This window comes from Lontra canadensis, unplaced genomic scaffold (assembly GCF_010015895.1).
Source record: "Lontra canadensis isolate GAN:19392208 unplaced genomic scaffold, GSC_riverotter_1.0 scaffold58, whole genome shotgun sequence".
In the NCBI taxonomy this organism is placed as follows: Eukaryota; Metazoa; Chordata; class Mammalia; order Carnivora; family Mustelidae; genus Lontra; species Lontra canadensis.
In genome coordinates this window covers 6,704,667-6,730,750 of record NW_022631052.1, presented here as the reverse complement: position 1 = coordinate 6,730,750, position 26,084 = coordinate 6,704,667, and the positions used below count along the sequence as shown (strand labels likewise).

At 45.6% G+C, this 26,084-nt stretch overlaps 1 long non-coding RNA gene across 1 annotated transcript; it reads right to left on the bottom strand.

Annotated features, from left to right (window-relative positions):
* Nucleotides 1–15,631: 15,631 nt before the first annotated feature.
* Nucleotides 15,632–18,833, bottom strand: LOC116878599. The gene is made up of 4 exons (XR_004384857.1): nucleotides 18,791–18,833; nucleotides 17,137–17,390; nucleotides 16,768–16,934; nucleotides 15,632–16,039 (listed from the first exon to the last, which is right to left on the bottom strand). It is a non-coding gene; the product is annotated as an uncharacterized LOC116878599 (long non-coding RNA).
* Between the last annotated feature and the right edge of the window lie 7,251 nt (nucleotides 18,834–26,084).

The following is a 26,084-nucleotide window of genomic DNA, read 5'->3' as shown; positions in this document are numbered from 1 at the left end:
CACCTCCAGTGGGTGACCCTCTTGAAAATCATGGTCGTCTCTCCCATTGAATCAGTGACTTTTCAGAGGTGGCAAAATGGGCATGAGAAAATTGCCGTCCGACTTTCTTGGTGTTTGTACATTCTTTATGGAGCCCAGTTGCTTTGGAACAGCCAAGAAGATTATCAAGATTATTTTTAGGGGTACCTTTACTGGGGATCTGAAGAACTAATATAACATCCTGGGTTATTTCTAGTTTGGGGGAATGTGGAAAGGTATGCAATTGTGAAGTGTTTTGTTGTAGCTTATTAATCCATGAGGGGAACTTAGACTGTAGACATAAGGACACACCCAGTGCAGTTTCTGTTTTCTGTATGTTGTTGGGGGAATAAAGTTTTATATAGCAAGCACATGGCCTCCCTGATTTCATAATGCCTTTATTAGACTCTGTAATAGCCCTTAATGTTGTTGAAACCTTTCTCCCTCTTCCTCCTGAAAATACAGTTTATTGTTTCTTCTATCATTGAAAAGTTTGTTCTTTTTTCAGTATGGGCAGTTCACACAAGGCAAAAATATTAAACAGTTGGTTTTAGTGTGTTGTATAACTTTACTGTATATCAAACTAATTTTTACAAGTTTTCATCCTAAACCTCAAATCATGTAATTAATAATTTGCCTGTTTATTTATGACATAATTGTGATTCTTTTATTAATAAAAGCTAATGGAAAAGGATCCTTTATTAAGCTGATGACTAGACCTACATTTAATTTTCCTGCAGTATATGAAGTATTGTACCAGAGTATTAAAAGATATGTAATATTTTATTGATAAATCTATCCTTTAAAAGGAATACGTTTTAGGATGTCATCATTTTGATGTGAATCATGTAAATGTTGATAATATGCACTGTTTATTATACATTTAGTGTTTCGAGAGATTCACTTAATTGCCTTTTTGCCCATGTATTATGTAGTCTGTTTGCAATTGTTTTTTTAAAAAAATGACATGAAAGGAATAGTTTATGTAGAGAAACATTAGTGGATGTTAATTGTCTCCCCACCTGTATTTATGGGTGTTAGTTCAGTTGCATTGCTAGTTGCAAAGCCGTATTATCAGAGTAAACGTGTATTTGTAAACTGTATGGGAACTAAAAATTAGGAATAAAACCATTTTCTTATTTTATGGCATTAGTCATTTACTTCGTTGGAAATGTCCAGGAAAAACCGGGATGATAGGTCACTCAACCTCTTCCACTAGCCAAATGCTGACATTTAGCATCTCTTACCTGGAAAGGTATCTGGGAGTACAGAATATATGAGTCAGTTCCTCAGGCATTCATTCAGTGCCCACTCTGACTAGCTTTGGGAGACAGGCAGGGGATGCTATTTGCAAGAACTTAGGAGTAAGTAACGAATAGAAAGTATGTGTATAAAACATACAGGACACGATCAGGAAACATACAAACAACGTAAATGGTACCCGATAGAAGAGGCTCGTAAATTGTGTACCACAGGACACTGTCTCGTCCCTTGAAGTTTAGGCGACAAGTAAACAAGGCCATTTGCTGCTTCTGACAGCGCCACGTGAACTTTGGCAGAAAGAAATCATTTTATAAGGAACACAATGGGTAGTTCTCAGTTCTCTGTTGTAAATCTAAGAAGAGATTCATATTACTTATTTACACTGTGAAATATTGTCCTCTCAGTCTCGGCTGAGTTACTCAACACGTATCCGTCAGGTTTAGCTGGTTTCACCCGTGTGACCAGACCTCTAGCCATTCAAAATAGGGAGCCCCTGGGCAATGCCAGACGCTGCCCCTGTGCTAGACTCGGGCTGAGCGGTGACTGGCACAGACATGGTGGCCACCCTCCCAGGGGTGACGTCCTAGTGGGAGCTGGGCCTTGCACAGGTCAGAAGGCAGAGATTCCCACTGGGATGCAGAAAGTGCTTGAAGATGCGGGCTGCTCAGACACAGCAGGAAAGGCAGAGATCAGACAACCACTTCCAAATGATGAGGATTATGAGGAGGGGCTTCGTTGTCTCTCCCAGGGGCACGTAACCTTCCACAGATGGAGGGCCTCTGTGCTGCTGTGCTGGTGACCCTCTGGGGTTCCAGAGACGGTGCTGGGTGCGCCGCCAGCCTGGAGATGCCTCATTCCCCATAATCCTTCTTGAGATCCTGGGCCATACATGCTTGAGAAGGCATCGGCAATATCTTTACGTGTTGTGAAAGAGCCTTCCAGCTCTACGCACAAGGAACGTTCTTCGTTCCTATGCACGAGGAAAGCCCCAAGAAAATGTGCAGATTAGAGACAAAGCGGGAATTCCCGTAACCAATCAATTGTGGATGGAGAACTGAGGGGTGGATGGAGAACTGAGGGTTGGATGGACTTGGTCATCTTGTCAGTGAGAAAGTTTCTGAAGAAAGTCCCTACTCATTGTTGGGCACCGCTACATGTATGCTTTGTATGCAGCCGTTCGCTTTGGCTCTGGGAGAGGCCACACAAAGGGACCGTCAGGACCTCGAGTGAATGGCTTCACTGCAGGTGCCATTTCCCGCCCAGGAGCTGGCGATGCTTCCAAAGAACTGAATTTGCAAAATGATAATGAGTCCAAAATAGAGATTGCTCTTTTATCAATAGCAGCAGTTACCAACGAGTTGATACTCATGTCATTTGAGGTCAGACAATTGAGAAATCCTGAAGTGACATCATGATATAAAATACCGCTTCTAAAATGAAGGTTGTGAGAAAGTGATACTGCCCGATAAAGCCTGCTGGCAGCGTATGCACAAAGGGATTGCAGACTCGAAGTCCTCGCTACCTGATAAGACTGTAGTTATACTGGACTGGCAGGGATTTGGGCTTCAGATTCTCTTCCATTCAGCAAAGATGAAACCCACACCCCAAGGGGCTAGTCCCCGAGGAATGGATGAACAGAACTGTTCCTACTTTCGAGGCGCTGGGTCTAATTGAAGGGAGGCAGGTAGTTCTAACTGAACTGGAGTAGACAGTGTCCAGGTTGTTAATGTCAAGTGAAAGTTACATAGGAGTGGATTAGAGGGAATTAGAATTCAGTGGTGGAGGTCGCTTGAGCTTCCTCCTGACCAGTGGGGAAACGTGTGTGTGTGTGTGTGTGTGTGTGTGTGTGTGTGTGTATCTCTTTCTAAAAATGAACTTGCAAGCAATAGCTGTTTCTCTGTTCAACTCTTGCATCTCCATCACTGAACAAAGGAGAATAATTCTCTGTATTGTGATTCATATGAATGGCCTTTCTAGCACTTTTGGGACACATTTTTGCAACAAAATGGAGTACATATTTACATGTTTTAGTGTTTCCATTCTCTGTGTATCTATCCACTGCATTTTTAACTGTTCAGTTCTTGATGTCTAAAGTCACTATTTTCGGTAATCTAGGCCAGTTTTGCTGGGACTTCCTCGTATAATAGAGTGTACATTATGGTTTGGAATGAGCCATTTCACTCTGTAATCATCAACAACATCACATTTTTTAAGGGAGAAATCAAATTCATGTCGTTGGGGCAAAGGATTTTTTTCTCCTGCATTGCGTTTTTGTAGACTCTCACAAAGCAAAGTTAAATCGTCATTTAGTTAGGGCGCCTGGCTGGCTCAGTCCAAGGAGCATGTGACCCTTGATTTCAGGGTCGTTGAGCTTGAGCCCCATGTTGGGTGTGGAGATAACTTAAATAAATAAAAAACTTTTAAAAATTGCAGTTTAGCTTTATAATTAACAAAGTTCCTTTATTAAGAATGATGACATTATATTCAATCAGGACTATTCATGGAGAATTCAGGTGGTCTGAGCCCCTGAGTTTCATCAGTGTGGTTGAGTCTTGGAAATGATGGCATTTGAATGTGGCCTCATGATTCAGTCTCGTGTGCTTGTTTTGTTTTCAAACTAACTCTATCATAGTAAAATACACAAAACATAAAATTGACCATTTTAACTATCTTTAAGTGGACAGTGCAGTGGCCTCACATGCATTCACATTGTTGTATGGCAGTGACCACCGTCCATCTCCAGAAGCTTATCATTGTCCCAACCGAAACTCTGCATCCATTTGCCAACATGGCTTTGTTTTTATAGGGTTCCCCTCCTGAGGCTTAGGGCCCTTCTGAATTTTGGAATTTTGTGTATTTTTGAATCGGTAATACATTCACTTAGAACAAAATGTAAAAGGTTCAGTAGAGGGGCGCCTGGGTGGCTCAGTGGGTTAAAGCCTCTGCCTTCGGCTCAGGGCATGATCCCAGGGTCCTGGGATTGAGCCCCGCATTGGGCACTCTGCTCAGTGGGGAGCCTGCTTACCCCTCTCTCCGCCTACTTGTGATCTCTCTCTGTCAAATAAGTAAATAAAATCTTTAAAAAAAAAAAAGGTTCAGTAGAGCACACAGGGAAATAGCCCTCCACGCCTTTCTCCCACAGAGAGTTTCCCATCATACCCCAAGGACAGTGAGCAACTTTGAACACATGTCCTACCGTAAGTGCTGGTTCCAGGGGGTCTTACACTTCTTACTAGGATAGGTAATGCTGAATTGTCCTCTAGTGAGGCTGAACCTGCTTTATCCCTAGCAGCCTGTTGCCTCACACTTTCATCTGCTTGGCATTTGTCAAACCTGCACCTTGACGCCTGGTGGGTAAAAAAATCATAGCTCGATGTAACTCTGATTGCATTTCTCACGAAAGTGAGGCTGAGCATTTTTATGCCTTTTTGTGAACTCTTCATTTCGCTTGACTTTTTTTTTTAAAAAGATTTTATTTATTTATTTGATACAGAGAGAGAGAGAGAGATCACAAGGAGGCAGAGAGGCAGGCAGAGAAAGGGGGGACGCAGGCTCCCCACTGAGCAGAGAGCCCGATGCGGGGCTCAATCCCAGGACCCTGAGATCATGACCTGAGCTGAAGGCAGAGGCTTAACCCACTGAGCCACCCAGGCACCCCGACATTTTTTCTATTTAGTTCTGGATCTGTCTTGTTTTGAGGTTAGGAATAAACCTCTGTTTTTCTAATTTATTTTATTTTATCTTTCCCCCACCTCCAGGGGAATAAAGATACTGAATTCTCTACAACTGACTGAGGTGGCTGGAATTCCCGAGTCACCAGGATCGCTTTCTGTCAACTACTCTTCTGTAGGTGTGTGCGGGATACATCTGTCTGGGCTGGGAGTTGTGGTTTTGGTCTTGCTGTGATTATAATTCTCAGGGTGGGGGAAAGAGGAGACCAGCTCGGGAAATGCGTTCTTAGCTTCAGGTCTCTACATCAGCCGCCACGTGGGACTGGTCTTAATTGTCCCAGCAGCTGGGTTGAGAATGGCTTCAGATTTTCTTTCTTTTTCTAACCCCCTCAGCTCAAGTCAGACCCACAGAGGGGTATGTTAAACACACGCTTTGGATTCCAATAGTCCTCTGCTCTCCAGTGGCTTTGTATCATGCTCAGAATCAAATCCCAGTTCCTTACTGGGCTTCTGGAGTGGACAGAACTTCCCTGCATATCTTCCCTGCATATCTTCCATATCTTAGTTATTTCTTTTTTTAAGATTTTATTTATTTGAGAGTGAGCAAGTGCGAGAGAGCAAGAGCGTACAAGCAGGGGGAGAGGGAGAAGCAGACTCCTTCTGGGCATCGAGCAGGGAGCCTGATGTGGGGCTCCATCCCAGGACCCTGGGATCATGACTTGAGCTGAAGGCAGGTGCTTAAGGGCTGAGCCACCCAAGTCGCTCTTCTCCTCCATATTTTAGAGTATTTTGCATCCCTGGACCTGACCTGGTAAATGTCAGTGGTGCCCACAGTCCCTGTGGCAACCACAAGCGCCCCCATGTGTTACCAAATTCCCCTGGAGGATGTTAGTACCTCCCCTGGCTGTGAAGCTCTGTGTGATTCTCTAGCCTCTGTCCATGGCGGGAGCTCCCTACAGTCATGTACTCATGACATCTGCCAAGTGGATTTCAGGAACGGGACATTTGCACGTGCTGATCCTCTTTGCTGAGATGCTCTCCCTCCGGATCTTCACATGGCTGACTTCTTGTCGTTTTCTATTTCAGTTCAAATGTCATCTTCCCAAAAACACCCTTCTGTGCCACCCTAAGCAAAGTGGAGACCTCCCAAGACGCTCTCTGTTATGTCCCCCGTGTCTTGTGTTCGCCACAGCACATGTCGCTACCTCCAGTTACCTGCTCTGTTTATTTGTTGGTTCATTGTCTTCTCCACCAGAATGTCAGTTCTGAGAGGACAGGGACTTTGTCTTGTTCTTCCCCAGATCCCTGATTGCTGCATTAACAATTTAACACAAACATAGTGGCTTAAAACAACACAAACTTGGGGCACCCGCTGGTTCAGTTGGTAGAGCATGCGACACTTGATCTCAGGGTTGCAAGTTTGAGCCCCACATTGGGTGCAGAAATTACTTAAAATCTTAAAAAACCACAAACTCACTATCTTACGGTTCTGGAGGTCAGAAATGTGAAATGGGTTTCACTGGAGTACAGCTGAGGTTTTTGGAGGGGTGCATTCCTTCTGGAGACTGTAAAGGAAAATTCACTCTCTTACCTTTTCTACCTTCTAGAGGCTTCCCACACTCTTTGCCTCCTGGCCCCTTCTTCTATCTTCAAAGCCACAAATAGCTGGTCACATCTGATGCTGACATTCCCGACTCCTTATTTCACTTATAAGGACCCAAATGATTATATTGGGCCTACCCAGATAAACCAGGATAATCTCCCCACCTCAAGACTCTTAATTTAATCACACCTACATAGTCCTCTTCCATGTTAAGTACATGGCACTCTGATGTCCTGCTGTTGCTTCTCATTGGCTCAATCCGTTAACCTCACCTTCCATTGGCCAACTCACCTGTAAACCAGAGAGCCAAGGTGTCCAGGTGCTGGAGTCTGTAGGGCAGAGAATGGATCTGGGGTGGGGTGAGGGGGTAAAGAGAGAATAAAAAGCCCACTGGAGCTTCCCCACTCAAGGTGCAGTCTGCAACCGACACCATCATCACCTGGGGTGCTATGCCGTCTCAGGTCCGACTTCAGCCCTACTGAGTCACAACCTGCATTTTTACAAGATCACCAGCGGATGCATAGGCACATTTGTAGTTTGAAACGTGATGCACTGGAGGATTTCTAAGCCGCTAAATGCCACTGGAAATGATACTCAGGGTTGGGTCAGTTCGTGTCTGCAGACATGCAGCTGAGAATCACCTGACGTCACAAGAGTAGCCACGAGGAGTAAGAAAAACCCAAAGGCTTGATTTCAGAGAACAAGACAAGCGTTATTCCACAGCAACTTGGAAACGGCTTCAGATATTCTTAGATATCACATCTACCAAGACCGAGTTTGTGAAATCCCAAGCATATGTGAAATCCGTCTAACTATGGGAAGAGAAGGGGAAAGAATTTTAAAGGAAGCAAACTCTAAAATTAAAGTCTGTTCAGGAGGTGACAGATGTCTGGGTCCTGATAGATTCCTAGACTTGTAAAAGCAATTTTTTTCCCATCATCATTCATACATGTTTGATTGCTGATTTCCATATTACCATGTGTTCCCCCCCACATTAAAATCAATTTCTGTCTTTTTAAAGGGTTGATTCCCCCAAGGGTTACTTTGTATGAAGTTTTTAGAAAATGCCTAACAAAGGTTTGAGTTATGGACAGAAAAAAACCCCGAGCTTCACGCACACAAATGATCCTCTAGCCGTGCCCTATTGAGAACTGATTTATTGTGTTTAATTCCTTTTCTGTATTTGAAAATGGATTAAAATCCTTGGCTGGGACCATATGATCCTTATCTTTATATTTTAGAATAAGTCATCAGGTTTCCACTAAGGGTAAATTAGGATAAACATTTTGGTTTAAGATACTAAATACACCTGGGGTCCAGTGGAGATAGGACATTTCAGTCCTAGGTGTGTGGATTTTCTTGGAAAATCTGGGATTTGGGACAGCACAGGCTTGAATTTGTTTCCTGGTTTTGCCACTTACTAGCTGTGTGATGTTGGGCAAGTCAGTTAAGGCTTCGATTCTGATTCCTCCTCAGGAAAATGTAAATCATGGTAGTTCCTGTGAAGGACCATTGAGAACTTTATGGCAATAAATGCTCTCCCTAGCACTTAGTACATGCTCAGTAAACATCTGTGATCTTCCTGTAGGGCTTGGGAAGGTCTTGCCAGCCATTAACATAGCCTGTTCCTGTGTTATACAGATTTACCTGTTGATGGCACATAGCAGGGAAGATGTGAATAAAATTCATGGGTTACATTCAGGTTTACACAGCCCTTAGAAAAGGTCATTGTTGGGTAAAAATCTTTTACTTTTATCATCAATTAGTACTGCAAATCCTTCACTAGCCTTCCTCCTTGGCACAGAATGCAAAACTTAATTCAGATATACTTTGAAAGTGCCAACATGCTTTTGTTTTTTTGTTAATGGCTTTTATTTTTTACTTTTTGGAAAGATTTTATTTATTTATTTGACAGAGAGAGAGAGAGAAAGAGGCAGGCAGAGGGAGAAGCAGGCTCCCTACCGAGCAAGAAACCTGATGTGGGGCTCGATCCCAGGACCCTGGGATCATGACCTGAGCCGAAGGCAGATGCTCAATTGACTGAGCCACCCAGGCGTCCCTGCTAATGGCTTTTAATCTTGGGAACAGAAATGGGTCGATCATGTCCTCCGCTTTGGAAAACTGGGAAATTGTTTCAAACTGTTAAGAGGGTGTTTTGAAAGAGGTGAGACTGGGGGAAGGCAGAGAATAAAGACCCAGTCCTGAGTCCTGCCTGTGAGACGTCAGCAAGTAACTTAAGATTTCAGAGCCTCCCTGAGGAAGGGGCTGACCATCACAATGTACTTCCCATGCAGCTGTGCAGAATCAGTGAGTTAGTAGACATACACAAACAAGAACAGCCATTCATTTATAGGAGCAAAGCAATGGAAGATACCCCAAATGGCCCCTTCAGCAGAAGAATGGATGGACTCAGTAGGGGGTTTCCCATACGCTGGTGTCTGATATAGCAGAGGAGAGGGGTAGATCACATCAGGGTAGACCAACCATACAAACCAAGGGACAAGCAAATCATAGAAGAACATGAACAGAATGAGACCATTCATTTTGCCTCTTTGGCACCATAGGAAAGCAATAATGTGATGTGTGGAGAAAACAAAATTACTTGTACTGAAACTAGAGAGAAAAATATGAGAAGGATAAGCCCCAGTCTCTGGATAGTTGTTGCTTTGGTCTGAGGAAGGGAGGAGGATAATGAGATCAGAGAGGAGCCAGGTGGGGTGCCAGAGGCTTTAAAAATGTCTTTTCATTAAATGTTTCCATGTTATTAATTTTTATAGCCAATTATAGAAGATCATATGTTTGTAAGATTAAACGTTCCATGTATTCTATTGAACATTCGAGATATTTCCACATGAAACATGAAGCAGGTTAATTGAGACAATAAATGAGACCATCAGCTTGTCAGTAGAAAGTTCAGTGATGCAATCAGCTCCATTAATAGCCAGTTGTTACTGTTTATTGAGTGATTACTATATGCAGGTACTGTGCCAAGTGTTTGACCTCCATTTTCTTATTACAGCCACGCAACCACCACTCCAGGTAGATGTTCTTACTGTCTTCATTTTACAGATGAGTGAACTGAGGCACATAGCCCACACACATCTGTGGAGCATGTTGTTAAGTGCGAGGCACCAGTGGTGCTGTTATGCTTATATCACTTTATTTCATCTTCCAGCAACCAGGGGCACCACACTGAAAACACAGCTTTCCACCAGGGGTTGGCAAGCTTTTTCAGCAAAGGGCCAGACATTAAATATCTTTGGCTTTGTGGGCCATATGATGTCTGTTAATGACCATTCAATTATGCTGTTGGAGCAGGACCGCAGCCAGAGACAGCCAGAGACAGCCAGAGTCCTGCAGTGTGCCAATAAAACTTTATTGATGGACACTGAAGTTTGAATTTCATTTAATTTTTATATGTCCCAGGATTATATTTTCCTTCTGATTTTTTCCAACCATTTAAAAATGTAACTTTTTTCCTCTTTCTTTTTTTCTTTCTTTCTTTCTTTCTTTCTTTCTTTCTTTCTTTCTTTCTATTAGCCCACGAGTTATCAAAAAGCAGGCTGGATCTGGCCCGTGGGTTATAGTTGGCCAGGCATGACTTTTTTGATGATCAGTTTCATCCTCGAGGGCAGGAACCCTGTTGACTTTACTCAGCATTGTATACTGACTGAGCTGCTGGTACACCATTAGAGACTCAGTATATGTTTGAGAAATGAATGAATAGAAGTTGATACAACAGAAGTCAGACGATGGTGATGTTTTCTTTCCATTTTTGGCAACCGCCCTTGACATAAGTAGGGGGAGCACTTTTTAGGGGGCTCTATTAACAATGTTTGTCCTAGACAAACTGGGATGCTTGGTTATCCCAATGTTCCCCACTGGGGAGATGGTTCTGCACCTTTGTGACAGCATGTCAATGGCCTGTGTGTGTGTATTCGCACATGGTTGTGTGTGGATATTAAACAGTTTCCCCCACAATTTTTAATTTGAAATCATTCAAACCTGCAAAAGACTTGCAAGAATAATAGATTAGTGCAATCAGTAGTCATCTACTGATCACCCTGACGGGGCCATTTCTGACATTGTGCCCTGTTTATACCATGTATCTCTCTATCTGTCTGTTATCTATCGATCGATGGATCTGTCGATCTATCATCTATCATTGTTTATCTAAGAACCAGGTACAGACGCCATGACCCTTTATCTTCAGTATGGCAGTGTGCAAATCCTCAGAGCATGGACATCCGCTCTCATAACCACAATACGATATTCACACTCAGGAAATTGAACATTGATACAACACTGTTGTCTACCATACAGGCAATATTTTCATTTCCCCAGTGGTCCCCAAAAGGTCTTTTACAGCCTTTTTTTTTTCTTTTTTTTTTTTTTGAACCAGGATCTGATCAAAGATCATACTTGGCACTTAGCTGTCTTTTTTATTCAGTCTCTTGGATTTCAGAATAGTTCCCTTGCCTTTTGGTCCTTCATGGCATTTGTATTTGAAAACCACAGGCCATTTGTTTGTATAATGTCTGTCAATTTGGATTTGATTGCTTCTTATGATTAATTTCAGGTTCAATGTTTTTGGCAAAAATGCCATGTGGGTGATGTTGTGTCCCCAGTGGGTCCCAACTCGAGGCTCGTGTCATGTGTCCCTTCAGTGATGACATTAACCTTGTTCACGTGGTCAAGGTAATAGACCTAATTTTTCCCCTGCAGAGGAGTCTTTTGCCTCCACAATTAACATCTGCCATTTCTTAACTCAAAGGAAATACCAGCCAGGAGAAGAACCATTGGAGGGTGTTAGCAGGAAAAGACAAGCAGGTAAAGGCACCTGTCTGACAGGCGCAGTCTGCAGGCTTCCAGGTTCTTGCAAGTTTAAGGGTGACTGAATTCAGCGGCGGAAATAGCTCATGGCTCCTTGCTTCCTTGCTATATGTATGCAAAGCAGCGCTCTCACTCAGCAACTGTAGATTTATTGATTGTGTTAACTCTCCACGATTCGGTGGTTCAGGCAGGCTGCTGGGTGCGGCAAATCTTCCTCTGTGGTTGCATTAGTTTTCCAACTGTGTAGCTACAAAGACCGGCGGTGGCCAGCCTCCCCTCCTCTACATCGCCTTTCCAAGGGCGGCAGTGCAGATATGTGCCACTGTGTTCCAGGCCACCATTTCTCTCACCTGACCATTACAATAGTCCCCGAATGGTCCCTCCAACATCTACCTAGCTCGCTTCCTTACCCCATTCCATTCTCCTTAAAGCAGCCTCCTGTGCATCTTACAAAATTCAAATCCAATCACTAACCCTCTCCTTCTTGAAACTTTTCCTATTGTTCTTTGGATAAAAATCCCTAGTCTATTATCTAACTTGGATGATCTGGTTCTTATCTTTCTTTTGGACCTCATTTTCTTCCACTCTTGCCTGTCATTAGTCTCTGAATCCCGGCCACGATGGCTTTCTTTCTGTTTGATAAAAATGCTTCTGCCTCAGAGCATTTGCGTATGCGTCACCATTCTTGTACCTGAAACATTCTTCCTTTGTTCTCCTACTGAGGTAACTACTAGGGTTGTAGGGTCATTAAAGATAGATCTAATTTTGGGTATGGCTACACCCAGAAGCTCCAAAAAAGTTACTAAAGATTTATCTCTTGAGTCAGCATTGGCTTTTCTAGGCAAACATTGACTTTCTTTCACAGTGGCAAGATGGCTGCCAATACATTTCCAGACTCAACTCCTACCCCCTCAGCAAGCTCTTAAGAAGAGAGATTACCGGGCACCTGGGTGGCTCAGTGGTTTAAGCCGCTGCCTTCGGCTCAGGTCATGATCTCAGGGTCCTGGGATCGAGTTCCGCATCGGGCTCTCTGCTCAGCAGGGAGCCTGCTTCCCTCTCTCTCTCTGCCTGCCTCTCTGTCTACTTGTGATCTCTCTGTGTCAAATAAATAAATAAAATCTTTAAAAAAAAAAAAGAAGAGAGATTTCCTCTCCTCTAACAGTTCTTACAAAAAAGATGGCGTTGGTTTTAATTAGATTACCACTGGTCGCATGCCCATTGTTGAGCCAATTATTATGGCCAGGAGGAGGCCAATGAATACGCTCATTGGTCTGGCTTGCGTCATGTGACTGCTCTTTGGAAGGGGATGTGTCTTGACCTTTCCCAAGCCTTTTGGATGAGAGTTGGGGAGGCGCAGTCCCAAAAGGAAGCAGAGTCCTGTTATCAGAAGAAAAGGAGCGGGTGTTGGGTGGCAAAATAAAAGTTGCTAATTACTGAGGTTGCAAGGATTTTTTTTTAAAGATTTATTTATTTATTTATTTGAGAGACACAGTACGAGTGAGCAGAGGAAGGGGCAGAGGGAGAAGGAGACTCCTCACCCAGTGGAGAGCCCGAGTCGGGGCTTGATCCCAGGATCTTGAGATCATGACCCCAGCCAAAGTCAGACACTTAACCCACTGAGTCACCCAGACACTCCTAGGTTATAAGGACTTAAGAATATAATGCTTGTAGTACACTGAACCCATTTTTTTTTTCTGGACAGTAATAGGCATTGTATAAATAAGCCAAAGAAAATAACAACATGAGGGGCACCTGGGTGGCTCAGTGGGTTAAAGCCTCTGCCTTCAGCTCGGGTCTTAATCCCAGGGTCCTGGGATCAAGCCCTGCATCAGGCTCTCTGCTCAGCAGGGAGCCTGCTTCCCCCTCTCTCTCTGCCTGCCTCTCTGCCTACTTGTGATCTCTGCCTGTCATATAAATAAATAAAATCTAGAAAAAAAAAAAGAAAATAACATTAGAGTCAGCAAGATTTGGTGTGATACTTGGATGTGTGTGATGAAGGAGATAAAGAGCTTAGGGGGCTCAAGTTCAGAGTCTGGGTAACTGAGCTGGCTCACTTCGGCCTAAGGATGAGGTTGGGGAGGGCCTAGTGAGAGGAAGGAGCAGGTTTGTCCCGTTAGACTGCGTGTGTGCGTGCATGCATGTGTGCGTGTATGTCTGCACATGAGTGCACGTGTGTGAGTTAATGCGTGCATGTGGACGCATGTGTGGATACATGCATGTGTGCAGGTGGGTGCATGTGTGCATGTGAGTGCATGTGTGAGTGTGGGTGTGCACATGAGTGCACACGTGTGAGTGCATGTGTGCATGTGGACGCACGTGTGGGTACATGTATGTGTGCACACATGTGGGTGCATGTGTGCATGTGAGAGTGTGGGTGTGCACATGAGTACCTATGCACGAGTGCATGTGTGTGTATGCATGTGCTATGCATGTGTGCACGTGTGCGCATGCGTGTGCACACACGAGTGCATGTGTACATGTGTGTGCACGTGCACGTGTGTGAGAGTGCACATGTGCATGTGTGCTGTGCATGCATGTGTGTAGGAGGCGCCGATGGCAGCTGCTCAGAGACCATTAGCTTTTCAGTTCCCTGTTTCTTCAGGTGAGGAACCCAGACCCTGAAGGAGGGAAAGTAAGTGGTGCACCCTCTCACAGCGACAACCGCTATCTCCTGATTTCACTCCCCCCAGCCTGGCGTTCTAATTTTTTTTATTTGTTACTTTTTCTTTGTCTGGGGGAATGCACATCTGACTGAGTTTTGAACACCTAAGGAGAATATCACAGGCAATTTTAACGACAAAGAAAATCGAGTTTCCCGAGGCTAAGAGCAACACTGATTGCAATATACCCGCGTTCATAATCCCTGGGAGGTTGCTGAAGTCTTTCCTTCTATGGCTCTTTTTCATAAAGGCAGTTTGGCGAAGATGAAAATATTCGAGCCTCCTGCAAATCATTTTGTATAACGGACATTGAGTACTTCCCACATTTTTATGGAATTTTTACAGAAGCCTTTCTTTACACATCAGGGACTGAGGTTCTCGGGTATTCATGTTGGAAATAGATTCCCGGAGTCTCTGGGTCCAGAGCCTCTCTGGCTGGGCTGTATTTCTATGGTCTCAGCCTTTCCATAGTAACGTTATTGGCCACAAAGTGAGGGGGAGGGTGGGTCAAGGGAGAGGAGGTTGGGAAATGAGAGAGAGAGAGTTTCTTCTTTTGGGGGGTCAAGAGCGGGTCCTAGAGTTTCTTGGGCTCTCTATTTATTGCAGAACTTAAAATGCGAGAGTGGGAATTGAAGTGCAGGAAGAGGGGAAAAAAAGAAAAAGTGGCCCAAATGGGCAATTATGAAAATCAACCCCAATTTCTAAAACAGAGGTGCCTCCGTGGGGGAAGGTGGCAGTCTGGCTCTTTATTTAGTCGGGGTGGCTGGCAATCAATGTGTTCATTCAAGACAGCCCTGGATGCTTCTGGGAAGGATGTCTCTGGACGCAGACATCTCTGCGATGCAAGCTTAAGTCAGACACTTGTGTGACACCAAGAACAGCCAGCTGTTGCGGCTTACACTCCAATATTAATTTGCCTGTGCCCTTGGACGGGTCTCTTCCATCTCCTGGACCTGTTTGCCCCTGTCACTGGAGTGGGGAACTAGAGTGGTCGGCAGTATAGAGTACAAAGCACGATTGTGGTTGATACAAGGACAGAGCTTTAAATCACTGGGCGAAAGCAGCCTGCCTCGTTCAGATGTCATTCATTCTCCGATTACCCCAGAAAGAAAACTTCAGCTTGGTGCCAATGTGGCTTTAATGCCTGGTATTTTGCTAATTTCTCCCTCTAACAAAGAAAATTGGATATGATTTCTTTTTAAATTTTGAATTTGCATTTTCCCTCTACCTTCTCTCTATGTAGCTGGTGAGAACTAGTTTTCCATTTCCAGCAAAAACAACCTCCGCTCGCAGTAGTGCGTGTTCTGGGCACTTTTGTAAAGGTTTTACAGTCATAACTCCTTTCACTTTCTTAAGATGTAAGATCCTGTTATTATTTCCACTTTATAGAGGAGAAAACCAAATCACAGAGAGGTGAAAGCACTTGTCCAAGGTCACACAGCTAGTGGGTACCAGAGACAGGATTTGAATCCAGAAAGCCTGCTTCCAGAGTCTGCCTCAATGGTTCTCCTTTGCTGAGGCATGAAATAATGTTTTCTTTGAAAACATATTCAAGAGAAAGGCGGGGGTGCTGGATAAGTGTCAGTGTAAAGGAAAACATTTGATAAATAATAAAGCATGCACAATGATGAGGATATGGCGACACGGTGACCATGGTTTTGAGTCACAGAAGCCTGGGAAACGTTGGGTACTGTAGAAATCTGGAATTCTGCACATGAGGAAAATGCCTGCATTAGACATGGAAAGAAGCCAGATGGGGGCTCATAAGTATATTCTAAGCCACAGCTCTGGTAGCTTCCAGAATTGCTTGTCTAAGATGAGAAATGGCTTCCTCTGACGGCCATGGAGCTGGGCGACTCCCTTGAAGGGTGCCGGGCGTGTCGGACTCCTTCCGTCTGACCTTGCTGGAGGCTGAGGTCTGGGTGCCGCTGCCTCTTGAAGGCGGTTTTCATGTACTGTCCGTGGCATGAGTGTGGGGCGTGCCGGCTGACCTTCGGCCAAAGTAATTAATGGGCATTTTGCTCGGCACAGTCACCTCATGTCCCCTTGGGCAGCGCAGACGAGACAGAGGAGTCTTCACGCAGCAGCGCAGACGGCTGTGGGCAGCTCACCTCACCTCGCACGTCATCCCACCTCCCTCTGCTTTGCCAACACATCCTGCCTCCCAGCCTCACCGGGACTCCTACCCCAGGCAACCCTGACCCCTACTCTCTGGCTTACCTTACCCTTAACTCATAATCTCACCTTAACACAGTCCTTATGTGATCCCCTACTTCCCCCCCTTTTCCGCTCACTCATCCACTCACAGACCCCCGCCCCTTTATTAGGGCATACCAGACAATTAAAAATGGTCCACATTTAAGGTGTACACTGTGATGATTTGGCATAGGTAGATACAGTGAAATGATGGTCTAGTAACCAGTAATTAGCACACCGGTCACCTCACACGTGACCATTTCCAGCTACCCATTTATTCATTTACTCATTCATTTATTCCCCACCCCCCCCATACTTATTGAGCATCTGTCGTGTCAGCTAGGGTTCCCGCAGGAGAGACAAGGAACACGCCCCCTGGGCAGCTGGGGAGAGTTGAGTAGAAAGACTTGTTAATGAATGGCACTGACCGGCTAACATAGCAGGGAGCCGTTACCACCGCTGGGGCCAAGGGAGGGAAGGGAGTTGGGGGTACCCAGCGGTGAGGGGCCACCAGTAGGAGCACCTGATAGGTCAGGAGGTATGCGACAGTTGTCGGAGCAGGGAGGTGTCAGAAGGAAACGCCCCAGCTTCTTCCCCTCCTGCTTTCCTGGCTCCTCCTGGACCACTCCGTATTGCCTCCACAACATGGAGCTCAGATGGCCCCAGAGGCCATGCATCGGCACATAGCCGCTGTCACAGTAAAGAGAAAAGTGAAATGTATATTTTACTTAAGTCTCCTTCAAAAGAGGAAGAACAAAAGTTGAGAGGTCTTGGTCTTAGAAGCAGATAAAGAATAAACATTTTTCTCTGTGGAAATAATGGTTTTCCTAGAGGCTTAGTGGGGCTGGGACAAAAGAATGCAATCTAAGACATCATTAGGAGGCAAACCCACCTGATTCTGCTGTATATTATGTCTGGCTTCTGTAAGGCGGAACTCACTGTAATCGCTATAACTTGCTCTCATGGAGGCTCAGAGAGGGCAAGAGGTTTGCTCAAGGACACACAGCTTGTTTGTTAGTACAGAGCTGGGGCTGGAGCTCAGGCCTCCTGCTTCCTCGCTGTACACTTGTTCCATTTTATCATCATCTGTGAAACTGTCTTCAGTTGCTCCCTCTCTCTGGGGACAAGTCCGAGTCCTCACAGTCCCTGGAAGAAAGTGCGGTGTTGTTTTTTAATCTCGCTGGCTGCATTTCATTTTTTCCAAGTGTTAATGGCACTTCCCATCATGCAATACTACAAACAAATGCTGGGTTGTCTTCTCGGCCCTTTGCCATGTCGGAGAGTTCAAAACATGATGGTTTCGTCATCTGCCCCTAAATGCAAATTTTCATTCCAGCAGCCTCTGCCACGAGCTGGTTGGTCAGATCTGAACCCGCCATTCCCCCTCCCTCCTTTGGCTCCAAGTCACAACTTTCCCATTTATCGGGGGTGATGTCATATATTTGGGCTCCCAGGTAGTCAACCCTTGGGTTGGTAAGTCTCTGAATCTTCTCTCTGTCCAACTTCTTTGGCTTTTCAGTTCTTGCTGAGCAGCATAGACTAGTGGTTTAAAAATAGTGCAAGGGGTGGGGAATGTTGGCATCAGACAGACCTGGGTTCAGATCCTGTTTCTGCTACTTTTCCATCTGTGAGATGCAGGACCACCTTCAGAGGCTCGTCAAGCCTCAGTTTCATGTGTCATCCCGATCTCCCTTCCACAGAGGGCACGTTGCCGACAGACTCTTTGTTCTCCCCTTCGGGGATCTCTCAGCAGGAGAGCCGCCTTGGCTTCTGCCCCTTTCCAGGCCAGCCTACAGCTCAGGCCCCATCAAGGAGGAGCATGAAGGCCCGGCCATCTGGACCCACTGGGGACATCACTGCGTTAGTACCGCAACTCCCTGTGGGGTAGGCGGAGGGCGTAGTTGGACCTGTATCCCGCTCTGCTTCCTCTCTGCCCACTCCTGCTTCCTTCCCCAACCTTGCACAGGGATCCATCCCAAGGGTCCTCCTTAGTAAGAACTGATATGCTAAACTGTAGCATATCAGAGTAGGTTTTCTGGGACAGCGGATGGTCGTCACACCCATTCCCAACTAACTCACCCTGGGACTTTGGCCATGTCTCTCCCCTCCTATCTGTGAAATGGGAAAAATGCCTACTTTTTTTTAAAGATTTTATTTATTCAGGGGTGCCTGGGTGGCTCAGTGGGTTAAAGCCTCTGCCTTTGGCTCAGGTCATGATCCCAGGGTCCTGGGATCGAGCCCCGCATCAGGCTATCTGCTCAGCAGGGAGCCTGCTTCCTCCTCGCTCTCTGCCTGCCTCTCTGCCTACTTTGTCTGTGAAATAAGTAAATAAAATCTTTTAAAAAAGATGTTATTTATTCAAGCAACAATGAGAGAGAGAGAGCCCGAGCCCAGGGAGGGAGGGGCAGAGGGAGAGGGAGAAGCAAGCTCCCTGTTGAGCAGGCAGCCTCATGGCTGGGCTCCATCTCAGGACCATGGGATCATGACCTGAGCCAAAGGCAGATGCTTAAGCGAGTGAACCACCCAGGTGCCCCGATAATGCCTACCTTTCACCATGGTTGGGAGGATCACATGCAATCATAGATATGAAGGGCCTGGAGCGCAGAGTCTTCTTCTTGGGCTAGTGACTGCTCCTCTTTGGGCCTCAATTTCACAGTCTGTCAAAGGAAGGGGTGGGGTTAGATCAGTGGTTTCCACGGCTGGCTGCATATCGGGCTCACTGAGGTAGCTTGTTCAGGTCCAAAGCCACGGGAGTGGCGCCAGCACCGAACAGAGAATCAATCAGATCTTGAATAAATGAATGAATGAGTACTTCTGTAAAACTTAGGGCCTTTGAAAACACTTCATTCTTTATAAAAAATTTTATTTATTTATTATTTGAGGGAGAGAGAGTGCGAGAAGGGGAAGAAGGAGACAGAGAAGCAGCCTGCCCGCTGAGCAGGGAACACGACACATGACACACGGGGCTCGATCCCAGGACCCTGGGATCATGACCTGAGCCGAAGGCAGACACTTGACGACTGAGCCACCCAGGCGCCCAGAACATTCTCACTCTTTTTTTTTTTTTTTAAAGATTTTTTTATTTATTCATTTGACAGAGATCACAAGTAGGCAGAGAGGCAGGCAGAGAGAGAAGGGGAAGCAGGCTCCTTGCTGAGCAGAGAGCCCGATGTGGGGCTCGATCCCAGGACCCTGGGATCATGACCTGAGCCGAAGGCAGAGGCTTTAACCCACTGAGACACCCAGGCGCCCCAACATTCTCACTCTTATTTACAAACATGAATCTGCCCTCTGACTGAAGAAAAGGTTCATCAGATTTCGGATGGAACTTGCATTAATGAAGTGATCGTCAGGGACCTGGGAGTGTGGCCTGCAGAAGGGGTCCTGGATTCTGAATCAGTCTGAAGACCTGCGTTGTACCCTCTGCTCATGTCCACATGGGTGAGCCTGCGTCTCATGTGTCTATCTGCAAAATGAGAATAACTGATATCTGCCTGGCAGGTCTCATAGTTTTCTTTCTTGGGTCAGGAGAATTGCATAAATTACTTGGAAACATGGATTATTAATAAACTAGTTAATTCATTATTTACTTCCTATTTGCTATGTACCAGGCATGGTGCAAAGTGCCGGAAATTTGGCCATGAACAAGAAAGACACAGTCCCTGCCTTGTAAGAGTTTATAAGTTAGTGGTGGTGGTGGGATAAGCAAAAAAATAACTAACGACACAAATAAGTATATAATTGTATTTTGTGAAAAGAAAAATGGCAGAGGCTGGGAAAAGGAGGTGTGTGTTTGTGTCTAGCAGTGAATATTTAGAGAATATTTAAGGGGTATTCGGTTGGAGCTCAGGAAGGGGGCCTGTCTGAGGATAAAACCTGGAGCCAGAGAAAGAAGCAGCCAATCAGAAAGCAGGGAAAAGAGCATTTCGCAGAGGAAGTAGCGCAGACAAAGGTCCTGGGGCAGGAAGGAATTGTGTATATTGTAGGAGTTAGAGGTATGACTGCAGGCAGTGAAGGAGGAAACCAACTAGCCTAGGAAGACTCTGGGGAATAGAGAGGGGTCCAGTCATGATGGGGACGTAGGCCTCAGCATGATGTGTGGACAGCCACTACAAGGCTTTAAGCAGGTGAACATCTCAATCCCACTCCCTTAAAAGAAAACATGGCAAAGGAATGGAGTTGTTACTAGTGGCATCAGCATCCACGGTAATAATAACGGATGTAGGTCTCCATTGTAGCAAACATTCTGTTCTTTCCCCCCATTTACGCTGAAAGCTAATTCCCCCACCCCCCACCAAGTTATCTCATCTTTACAAGATACCCTTGATGGGACAGAATTCCATCCTTCCCAGTCTTCCAGGAATTTCTGGAACTGCTGTTATAAGTAATCTTAATCTACAGTCAGAACATTCAAGGGGTTCATTTCCTCTGATTTTTGAGGGGAATGACTCAGACTTTTGCATATTTTAAGCAAGAGAGGGATGCACTGGCAAACAATGTACAAGGACCCATCCCAGTGAGGACCATTCCCCTCTGGTCACTCTGCTCTGTGTCAGGTTCTCTCTCCCCCCACCTCCCGCCTCCCCACGTGGTGGTCTGCCACCAGCCAGCCCGCAGCCAGTTCAGCCTGATGTTTGCATAATTTGAATAATAATTTTGCATAATAGAGGCTCTCATTTAAATGATGTAAATTTCCTCAGTCCTCTCTCCAGATTAGTATTCATCCATTCAGCGAGATCACTTTTAGGGGATGAGACAGAAATATTTACAAAAGAGAATGGAGTGTGGAGGATTTGAAGATGTTCTAGGGAAAATAAGAAATTTTTTGTTGTTTTGTTTGATACATTTGAGGGTGGAGGTCAGAGCTGAAGGCACAACCTTTTTATGCAACTCAGCGGATTTTCATGCACAATTTCCCTGAGTCAGTTGGGGTGGGGAAGAGGGCATGGAGGATGGGTTCTAAGAGTTAGGTCCAAGGGGAGGGGGGGAGGAGGACATCGGGAGGCAGGGGGTCCAACTTGGTGTCTGGATTCTGCTTGGGAGATGTGCCGGAGGGTGCCCTGCTCCCCTCTCCTTCCTTCCTCTGTAAATCTTCCATATCCTCTGTGGATGCAGGCCTGGTGTATATTATATTTTTCACCTTGTCTCATGGGAGGGACAGTGGACTTGGGGCTGGGCAGACCTGTGTATCTGTCAGGGTTCTTTGGTTGTAAGCAACAGAAACAGCTCAGCCCCGTTAAGTCAAGGGCCTCCCCAGAAGGCTCAGCATGTGGGGAGGGGGCATCCAATCAGCCCCACCTGGTTCATGCCCCCTTCTTGGCTTGGGGTGATGGGGGTAGTGACTGTTGTGCTGGGCTGTGGGCTGATGTTGCCAGGGGCTCTGGGTTTTGAAGAGTAGCCAATCATCCAGATTTTGCAAATATGAAATTTTAAGGTTTAAACACATGGGCAGCTAATTAAAAAAAAAAAGATTTTAGAGCACACTGAAGGTCTAATGAACACTATTCACAAACAAACTAGATTTGACCCCAAGGCTGCTCTGAATAGGAACGAATTTGAGACTTCTGTGAATTTGAGACTTCTGTGTCCATTCCAAATTCCACAGGGGGAGCCTCTGACCTAGTTGGACTTGGTTGTCCCTCCCTGGTCCAATCAGTCACGGCTGGGAAAGGTCACAGCCCAGTGGCCCACTCAGCTAGGGACAGGCTTGGTTGGTCCGGGAGCCATGCAAGTCCCCTTGAGGGCAGTAGTGACCTACAGATCTGTTGCAAGCATGGACTCTGGGGTGAGGCACCTCTCGGGTTCCCACCGTGGCTGTGACACATGGCCGCACACTTCTTCATTGTCTCATAGTGCTGGGGGTCAGATGTCCAAATAAGCCAACATGAAGGTGTCAGGAGGGCACGTTCCTCTCTGGAGCTCTTGGGGAGAATCCATGTCCTTGCGTTTTCTAGCTTCCTGGAGGACAACTGCATTCCTTGGCTTGTGGTAACTTCCTCCATTTGCCAAAAACAGCAACAGCCACCTGAGTCTCACGTTGCACCTGCTGATCTACTTCCTTCTTCCATATGTCAAGGACCCTATGATGACTTTGGGCCCACCCAGATGGTCCAGGAAAATCTCATTTGAAGGTCAGCTGCTTAGTACCCTTCATTCCATCTGCTACTTGAATTCCCTCTTGTCATGGAAGAGAGCTTATTTCCAGGTTCTAGGGATCAGGACGACGATGACATCTTGCTGGGAGGAGGGGGGCGCATTTTTCTGCCTACCTCAAGGAGGTCTCTGAGCTTTGCTGGTCCTCTGCAAAATGTGGGGAGAACCATGCCTTCTTCACGGTTGTTAAAGGGTTCAGGTGGGAGCCTGTGCAGTATACCAGGCCCAGTCCCTGGCACATAGTAGGCACCCCCATTAGTCCCTTTCCCTCCTTTCTTTGAGCTATTTGCTTCAATGTGGGTGGAACCTCGGTTTACTCAAATGGCAAAGATATACCAGTTCTCCTACTTCAAGGGTTGTTTCCTCATTCATTGATTTCTTGATTCCTTGATTCATTCATTCACTCATTCAATATTTAATGAGGACCTACTATGTGCCAGACACTGAGCTAGGTGCTGGGGCCAAGCAACAAACACCAAAGACAAGAGGTTTTTTTCCAGGTGGCAGAGGAAATAGTAAATATGAAAATAGATTAATAATCACAATTGTCTGTAGTAATAGATAAAGGAACAAACAAGGATGAAGGTCATGGTTGTGGGGCTGTGAGGTGCTATTTTATTTATTTATTTTTAAAGATTTTATTTATTTATTTGACAGACAGAGATCACAAGTAGGCAGGGAGGCAGGCAGAGAGAGAGAGGGGGAAGCAGGCTCCCCGCCGAACAGAGAGCCCGATGCGGGGCTAGATCCCAGGACCCTGGGACCATGACCCGAGCCGAAGGCAGAGGCTTTAACCCACTGAGCCACCCAGGCACCCCAAGGGACGCTATTTTAAATAGAGAGGTCAGGAAAAGCATGCCTGAGTGACATGTGAAATGACCGAGAGTGGTTGTTGATTGACTTAATGATGTTAACGCTGATTTCCAGCTTGATTATGGCACAAATGGGTAATCTGATTGTTGGAAATCAGTATGAATTACATAAGACTTCTTCCACAAACATTTGAAGGGTTTCTGGCTTCTTTTTTTGTGTTGAATTTTATCATTTTTAGAAGAAGTGACCCAAAAGGCATATTCATCCATCCTTTTGGAAAAGGCTGGACAATTCTTCTGAATTAGCTCATATTCCCCCCCTGGGGGGCTCTGAAGGTAGCAGACAGACAGACCCTGCCAGCGCTGTCCTCGGCTCTGTCTGTGACCTCCCCGCAATGCTCAGCTGCTGGAAGCCTCAGCGGTCTCATTAATGTCGGAAAAGCACTTTGGGTTCCCAGCTGAAAGATACCAGGAAAGGCAGGGCATAATTATTTTGTTTTTCCCATATCTTCAGTGTGCAGAAAGGCCATCAGAGGCAGCCTGAACCTTCTCCATCGAGAACGAGAGGCTGCAGCTAATGGAGGGAGGAGAAGAGACGGGCAGAGGCAGACAGGGGAGAAGAGAGGGCTTCTGGCCTCTAGCTGAGGACACGTCATGTGCTGGTCAGAGCCATAAGGAGGTAGACCCTGGCTGGAAACAAATGACGATAATAATAGGTTTGATTTGCTATGCACCAGCTCACCGACTTCTCACCCGCCCTAATGGGATTGACTATCCCCATTTTACAGATAAGGAAACCGAGGCTCAGAGAGGATAAGTGATATGCTTAAGAAAGTTGATGAGCTGAGATTAAACTCAGCTCCACCTGGACTTCACTATAACACGTTTCTGCTTTCAAAGTACATCTGAACCTTCGAACTTTTCCCCACCCCCACTGCCATCACTGTGTCCAGCCACTGTCACATCTCACCTGGACTGTGGCAGCAGCCTCTGCCCTGGCCTCCCTGATTAGGTTCCGCTCCCCCACCCCATCCCCAATGCCCTCTACCCTGTGGTCTGTTCTTAGACCAGCAGCCCCAGAGATGCTCAGTCCCTCCTCTGCTTAAAACTTCGGTGGCTCCCATCCTATCCCCTCACCCTGGCTTACAAGCCTCACATGTTCCTTCTTTGTCCCCATCTCCTGTCATTTGTCCTTTTGCCCTCTTCCCTTCTTGCTCTCCTGTAATCATACCAGGAATTCTTCTACCTCAGGGCCTTTGCAGAAGCTGTTCCTTCGGCCTAGAATGCCCTTCCTCAGAGAGCCACATAGACCTGTTTGAAGTCTTAACTCAGAAGTCACCTCACTGACCCATCTCTGACAACTTTTTTTTTTTAATTGCAATCTTGGGGCGCCTGTGTTGCTTAGGATCCTGGGATCAAGCCCTGCACCGGGCTTTCTGCTCAGCAGGGAGCCTTCTCCACCGCCCCCTCCGCCCCACCTACTTGTGATCTCACTCTCTGTCAAACAAATAAATAAAATCTTAAAAAAAAATTGCAATTCTTTCCTCCCACTCCAATTCCCTCCTTTTTCTTTATTTTTCTCCCTCAGACTTCTCGGTATTTAACAGACTCTTTCACTTATTTCTTTTGTTTGTTATTCACCCTTCTCCACGAGAATGTCCGCTCCACGAAAGCCAGATGTTCTGTCTGCCATGCTCTGCTGCATCCCAGCATCAGGAACAGAGCTGCACACATAGTATGTGCTTGATAAATATTTGTTGAGTGAATGACTCCAAAGCTTTTGTTGTCCACCACACCTACTGCTTTGCTGGATTGGCTTCTTGTCTAGAAGAACTCTGAATTCTTGCCAACACTTGCTATAGTCAGACATTTCCATTTTCTCCAATATGCGGGCATAAAATAAGATTTCTTTGTGAGTTTCAAATATTTCTTGATATGCCTGGGCACTCAGGTTTTGACACATCTGAGTGGCAATGGGTCTGTTTCTCCCTCTGGTTGGGAGACCAGGGCTCTTAAGGAGACCATCTCTTGGCATTTTTTGAAAAAATGGGAAATGGGTCTTTTGTTTGGGGTTATAATAAGACAAGCAACTCATGTAAAACAAAGTTAGCATCTGCTCTGCACACCGGGTTTAATATTTAGGGATAATTTAAAACCAAGGAAAAGGCAGAGTTATTAATAAACAGTTGAGGGGAAGTGTGAAGAGAGTACGAAAACCTTCGATTGAAAAAGCAACAGTAGTTAGCATCCAAAATAAGACCCCGCTTAGCATTCTGTTCTGCTCATTTGCAAATTAAGAGATGTATTGTTTTAAAAATAATTAAGTCTAATTTTGTATGTTTGGGAGATAGTTCTCCACTGGCTTAAAAATCTTTATTTATTTGCAATGCTCTGAATGCAGATTAATCTCCATTTCTAAGCCAAGTGTTTGCTGTTTCTGTATACTCAAATGCTCACAGAGGCAAAGCTGGTATGTCTGGAGAAGCGATGGTCTCGGGTTCTGGGGTTCTGGGGGGTTATATTTGGGGTCCTTTGTGAACCCCCGAATTCCTTTAGAGCAGCGATCTTAGCAACTAGCAAGTCTAGTTTTCTTCATTTTACCGGTATGAAAACAGAGGCCCAGAGTGGAGAAGGACTTGCCTAAAGTCACACAGCAAGTCAGCAGGAGGTCTGGGATCCGAACATAGGCCTCTTCCAGTCTCAGCTGGAATTGTCCACCAAACCCATGGGTCCCATTCTTCAGTCACGCTTTTAACACATCTGTGTGCTATCTGTACTGTTGTTTACGTGAAGGTTTTCTCCTTTAAGTCAATTCACTCGTAAAACGTGAAGCTGTTTATTTAAAAGGAAAAAAAAAATCACAGATGTAAATGGA